Source organism: Nanorana parkeri, unplaced genomic scaffold (assembly GCF_000935625.1).
Source record: "Nanorana parkeri isolate BGI_ZX_2015 unplaced genomic scaffold, ASM93562v1 scaffold221, whole genome shotgun sequence".
NCBI classification, from domain to species: Eukaryota; Metazoa; Chordata; class Amphibia; order Anura; family Dicroglossidae; genus Nanorana; species Nanorana parkeri.
In genome coordinates, this window is record NW_017306489.1 from 1589889 (window position 1) to 1597071 (window position 7183).

At 39.6% G+C, this 7183-nt stretch overlaps 1 protein-coding gene across 1 annotated transcript in view; it reads right to left on the reverse strand.

Annotated features, from left to right (window-relative positions):
• TMEM91 (transmembrane protein 91) overlaps positions 1-6699 on the reverse strand; it is a 53308-nt gene extending 46609 nt beyond the window's left edge. Inside the window, exon 1 of the mRNA XM_018556017.1 lies at positions 6460-6699. The gene's annotated coding sequence lies outside the window, so the exon portion shown is untranslated. The remainder of the gene's footprint in view (positions 1-6459) is intronic.
• Positions 6700-7183: the final 484 nt, after the last annotated feature.

Consider the following 7183-nt stretch of genomic DNA (forward strand, 5'->3'; position numbering starts at 1 on the left):
TGACCGAAGCCCCACCCCCAACCCAGTCCCCAAGCTAGTGTGAAAAAGGAAGAGAGGAGACAGGGAGATCGAGTGGGTTTTTTTCTTTTTGATTGGACAGCTTGGACCAATGGCGTTTTGCTGTGTAACCTAACGACCTGTCAAAAGCCGGATGCAGCACTGCCTGTAATTACCAGGCAGCGCTCCGTCTATGACAGGTTACACAGCGGGGAGGCTTTCCCTGCTCTGTAACCGGTAACAGGCCGCTCTGAATGGAGAAAAAGCTGTCAGCTTCAGACTTGAAGCTGACAGCTTTTTCCACCATAATACTAGGTGAGGCTCTGCCTCACCTGCCTCCTCTGACCGCACGGTAACAACAGATACCTTGGTGCTTGGTGCCTGCTCTTAGGCAGGGCTTTTGCATTTGAAATGTAAAAATGGGTGACAGGTTCCCTTTTAGGTTCTCAGATTGTGAAGCCCAATTGAACATTCAGTTTAAACTCAAGTAGGTATACAATAACACATCAACAATAGATCTTTTCAAATTCATATTCTCTAAATGATACAAAGATTGTTCTCTTGCAGCAGGGAGAGTTTACATTATTTAACATATTTTATTTTACAATATTTTACATGAAATCCCAGGCTGGTTTAATATATATTAATGGATCCAGTGCAAAGATTCCTGTAGTGGGGTCCAGCACCTTTTTGATCCAATATTTCATGTTTATATGCCAACAAATTGTATCTTGTGTTTATCTGACTGCTTCTATATTCAAGAAGACATATTCAAGAAGATGTTAGGGCTCAGAAATGTTAGAGTCGGTGAGGTTCCTGAGTATTGCTAGATGGATAGGACTAATTATTATTTTGTATTATGATGATGATGACATAAGAGAATGTTGATTTCATTCAAAATGAATATTCCTCTCCTTAAAGTATATGTGAACCCTAATGTACAAAATTTGGAATTAGATACATTTTTCTCAAACAATGTTCTTAGTAAGTCTTTTTGATTTCTTAAAAAGCAATAAAATCCATTTACACACAGGATGATCATGCCAGTCTCCTTCATTGCATTTCTTTCTGACCGCTATAGGCATGGAAGCATATCCATCCTTGATTGGTCAGTGTGTGCCTGTGCCTTCTGATTGGTAGCTACAGGACTCTGTGTCTACACACAGCTTGACTGTTGTCCCATGGTCAGAAGGTTCCTGCCACCCCAGTACCCTCCCTTATCACCCATCCAACCAAGCCTACTGTTAGGGAGCTAAAAGATGCTGTGTCTGTACCCCCTTGATCATATACTGTATATTGATATTTATATTGTGAGGCACTGGTGGGCAGGATTGTGGACGGTGTGTAAGTCACCTATGTGTCTCATACACCCGTGTCCAGGGTTTATGTGTGATGTGTTGAAAACAAACGTTTAACGTGTGTTGGATGGGATAAGGCTTCCATCCAAAGGTCCACATTGAACCTGGTAGCCAGATCTCATTATTAGTCTGATCTGTCGACAAGCCTTTATATATTTGAGCTGACTGAACCTCAGGGCTCTCTCATTCTTGCTCTCTCTGCTATGGAAGCCTGCTGCAGGGTGAAAAGGCTGCCTGCAGACAGAATACTAAATAGGTGTTGCCTGTTCATTTTGGTGGAGCCCATTAGGGGGCACCCTGTTAGTCAGGAACTGAGCTGAGTTTTGTCAGTAGCTCAGACAAGCAGATGCTTTGTTTGTTTTCATGCTATTGACTTGCTCTACAAAGCACTTGCTGAATAAAAGTGCAAAAAATCTGCTTGGACTGTTTCTGGGTGTCCCTGTCTTGTGCATGGTTTACCACTGCCAGTACTAGTGGAGCCTGTCCCCCTAGCAATATAAATATATGTATACTATATAATATAGCTGAAATATAGCTTTTTTTTTTTTAAACTACACAGTCCAAACTCTATTACATGTAAGTCTCTTGGTGAGTTTCCTGACCAGAGGGCATATAGTAATTACCCTTATACTTACAAAATGGCCCTGACTGAAATGTTTCCAAAATCAAATGAAGCTCTCTGCAGTCTTGCTCGATAAAGACTCGCTTTTTCAAGCCTCAGGGAAAAGTTCTGTATTTGAGTCAGATGACAGCAAAAAAACATACAAATAACTGATTATTATTTTCTCAGTTTAGCTTTTTTGGGGGGTAAAGATCCATATTGCAACAAGAATAAACAAAATAATAATTGGGTTTTGGTAAGGGAACAGGTATGGTACACATGACTTTATCAGAAACGCAGGATTCAAGTGTCATCTAATAAATATATGAAATTGATTAGTGTTTAAAAGAGGGAAAAAAATGAGCAGAGGGAGTAGGAGTATGGAATAATGACAAGTATCTGAGTCACAATAAATGAGAAGGGATTAAGTACTCAATGAATAATAATATTGGGAGATAGATAAGAAATGAGGGAGATAGAGGGAAAGTGATAACTGATGCCCTGTAATAATACAATCAGAGCACTTGTATGGTGACACACCTGAGTGAAGGGTGACGGCTTCGATGGAAAGGGGGCAGATGCATTGGCAGATGGTAGTTTGTGTCACCAGGAGATGTCTTGTCTAATATGAAAATATGTGATGAGTTACTTCCCAAGCTAATTCCACCTCTGAAGCCTGGAAATTTTGTAGCAATGAACGGTGCCTTTTGCCTTACCCATTATGTATATCAGGATGTTGTGCTTTAAATTAATCTTAGTAAATTCTGTCAGTTATAATATAGTAATCTAAGAGGATCAAGACAAACTCAATGAGTATAAAGCAAGCTTGATGGGACACATAATAAACTGAAGCCCCGATGGCACACTCAGATAATGTGATTACATTTTAATTAATGTGAGAAGGCAGGACGCACTAAAGGCTCAAGAATTTAAATATATGAACAGAGGGCTCATCCATACCAGATATGCATTGTGTTAAAAGAAAACCAGAGCTGAAAGAATATGTAGACTGCCTTTGCTGACTTCCTCTTCTAAAAATACTAGTTGACATGCTGATTGGATGGCCTCAAAAGTTTCTGAGTTATAGCATCTATTAGCATTGCACTCACTACTCATACTATGAGTCTTTGTGAGCTATAATGAGCTCCTATAAGCGTTCATCATTGGTTGCGGAAATCTTTTAGCTTATTGGAAATGTCTTGCAAACACTGAGCAGTTCCATTTTGAGCAGTTCCAGTTTCTGTATCGAAAATCTGTGAAATACTTGGCAAGCACTGAGAAGACACACTCAATAAAACAAGCAGAGAGGCACATCCAAAATGCCTGTTGGCTGTGAGAGAGACATTAGGGAAGGATTAGAAAGACACATTCAGTAAAACAAAGGCTTATTAAGAAGTGGATGTATGGACACTGAGTAGGCAGAAGATACACTGGAAAGGAGATGATTAAACACTTGAGTAACTATGATTGGGGTCTAAGAATGAAAACGCTCAAAGGGATGAGAAGACAGTTTCAGTATTAGGAGATGAGATTCCTACTCTGGGATCAACTTTCTTGTTTTAACTCTACATGTATCCATGAGATCCACCGAAATGAATTATCTAGCTATCTTACTGGCTGGATCTCAATTGCAGGTATGATATGGTATCCTACCCCCCACCCCAGTTCACTGTCATTCAATTTTCTAGTGCACAAATGACAAATCAAGACATTTTTTCTATCGGCTTCTGTTCTATCTCCACTTATAATAACTCATTGAATCTCTGTTTTAGTCCTGTTTATCCAGCTGTCTATCACAACAGAACTTGCTCTGAAAATCCATGCGCATTTGAAACAGAAAAGGACATGGAAGGGCACACTCTAGTGTATCTGGTTCCTGGCTGTGTGTAAAACACTTACGAATAATTGGCGTGGCACACTCATTGAAGGGATGGAGAAGGCATCCACCATAAGGGTAGGAAGGGAAGGAAAGCTTGCACTTAGGACAGCAATGGCTTCAAGTGAGACACTGAAAGACTTATGCTTCACACTCCGACCTACTCAATAAATCAATGCAAGGAATAAAAACACAGTGCAATAACCATAGCTACCAGTCTGTTACTTTAGTATGTAATAGTATGACATCAATAAAAATTATTCTGGTTGCCATGGGTTGCTGCACTATGTTCTCGAGAAAAAACAACTCCGAGAACAATGATGTGAAGACACTCAGTCAGGATGGCCGTTGGCTGTTAAACACTCCGTAATGACTGGGAAGACACAATGGGGGTGATTTACTAACCTAAACACACACACACACCAGGTGTGTGTGATTTTCACACAGCAAAATGTATTTATCAACCAAAAAGTCTCTAAAAGCATATTTCCACTAATGCCATATATGTAAAAATCATGCACATGATGCATATATAATGCTGCTTCACAGTTTAGACAAAAATGGTTAGCTCATGCATTTACATTCCTTGCATTCATCAACGCAAGCAACACAACATAGAGCTAATTTACCCAACATCACCTTGGAATTCCTTCAGGGCTTTGCACAACACACCTGCTGGGTGTGTACACATTACAAAGGTGTTTAGATTCCACCCATAGATCATGCTGGGAGGGAACACACTGCAGAGGTGTATACACGTTCGTGGTGTGTTTATAAGGTTAGTAAATCAACCCCATTGTGTAAAGAAAGGCTCACTCACTGAGGGTAGATTGGGATCTGTGAGTAGGATAATCGGAAAAGACTGGGGGGAAGGAACCCTGAAATGAAGAAGGTTGAGGAAATGCACATTCTGTAAAAAAATTGAGAGTGGAAAAACTGAACAGACACTAAATGAACACAGTTGGAGATGAAAAATGAGATCCCAAATCTGAGACAATAGCACAATACAACACCATTATTGTCCTTTAGCTAGCAATGACACCAGGGTTCTGCTATTTACACATTCACTATATCTGTGTAATGAAGATTGATGTGTATGATATAAAAGACGTGGATATGACACTATGGGACGTGAAACACAAGTGATCATTTATTAACACAATAAAGCAAAATAGCAGCCCATAGTGGCTTGGCTGGTACACAGCTGATTCATACATGGCTGTATATTATCAGATTATACTATAAAGGAACGTTGACCCCTTGTCTAAGAAGACTGTTATGAATCAACAGCTTTGACATTCTTGCCGCAAAACCTAATTCCACTTCTGTTCTGAGTTGTCCCTCATTTGTGACCTTGGATGAAACAATTATTTCCCACTCTGTAATGGCTCATGAAACAAGAGTGAGTTCCACGGAACAGATATACTGACAAGAGCACGCTTAGGAGGAACTGAAGTTTAACATGTAACAAGGAATCTGACATCTGAGCAGGTTGCGAATAACAGTAGATAGGTTAAGATGTGCACAGTTCAAGAATGGAGGGGACCCTTGCAGAGATTAATCTTCAATATAAACACACATGTATGATATGTCAAGTTCAGTATATACATTACAAAAGAATAAAGGATAAAATGTTGTTTATAAACATCAGGTTGAAGAAATTGATTAGTTGAAGAATGTTGGATATAGATAAAATGTATACCAACTACTGACTACTGTCGTAATAAAGTGTTATTGGCTATAGGTTTGTAATGTGAGGTGTAGAGGATACAGAAGGCTTTCAACAGAGTTTGAAACATAGCAGACAAATTAATTTCAATTGACAAACTAATAGAATAAAGTGTGGATGATGTACAGGGGCAATGCAGACAATACCTTACATTATAGGATAGAGATTTCATAATGATGCAATATACATGGTTTAAGAAGTATAATTGGCTTGTTAAAATGTTGGAGGAAAGCACTAGAACTGCCGTAATATAAGATATAAGATCACCTGTAATATAAATGGTTCAAATGGAGCGTTGATGGATATAATTATCTGCTATACTGCAATATATACAATAGAAGTTAAGTTAAAATTTGTGAATGGCTTAGGATGGGCAGTATAAAATGTATTATCTGCTTTAGGAAATATTGTTTTACGTTGAAGTGCAGCTTCCAGAATTTACTAAACGTATACTCCTGTGAATCATATATAGCGATGGTGAATATAATGGTTGGATTTAAGATATTACAGTTTTTGTATGTAAGGGCTAGGCATGGCTGTGCAAGTTTTAGGAGCTGGATTAAGTAGTGCTGACATACAAAAGTCTAACATGTTAGAACTGAATTCAAGGCAGAAGGAAATGGTTAAGTATGACAACATTGTATGCAGTGGTAAGATAATAGTAATGCAGGATATTGGAGTTAGGGTGCTCAATTTTAGAGTTAAGCTCAGCATTGCAGTGTTAGCAGTCAGGTACAAACTATATGATCTGAGAGTTAACTGAGCAAGAATTCTCTTTAGCAGGAGGGTCAAGAAGTGCAGAATACTGTATATGGCATGTGTAGAAGAATACATTTCTAGTCCTTCTGTCCAGTCCTACTGAGTCCAAGAGAACCCAGACTCCCTCACCCCTCCTCACCTGTGCACGGGTCCCCGTCACATACCTGGATGCTTGGATCTGCTGTGTACTCTGTCCTCCTCTCTCTCGGTGACTCTGATTCTCTGCTAGCTGAGGAGGGAGGGAGCAAAGGATGCTGCGCTGGTGCTGCTGCTACTAACCCTTTCTCTACCATACTGCACTGCTGTTGACAAATACAGCAAGCTTCTGGAGGGATCAGTAGACCCTCAATGTCCTTCTACAAGTGACCTGCCCTTTAGAACTGAACACACAGGCTCCTGATGGATTTAGCCATCTTTTGCAGCTTGTGACAGCATCTTGGTTAAAAATGTCATGTGGCTGCTTTTTAAAAGCTCTTCTACCCGCTAGAGGGTTAATCCTGCCCATATAAATCCCTTCTATTAAATCCCTTGTAATCCATACGTCAAGCACTGTATCCCCCTCTGGACAGATGTGCCACATTTACTAAGCGCCCTTGCTTAACATCATTTAACGGTAATGCCACGTAGTCCCTCCCACTGACAGTAACATGACTGCACAAACCATACATATGAAGGTGGCCATGGGATGAGATCAGGGTCATAGTTACAAATATTCAGTTAAAAGTTACACTGGTGACCGAACCTTAATATCTATGCACCACATTTCCTATGAATCTTTTATAAATTTGCCAATTATAATGATTGGGACTTTATAGGTGCTAATTTTAAGCCAAATAAAAAAACAATATCACAATATTGTTAGT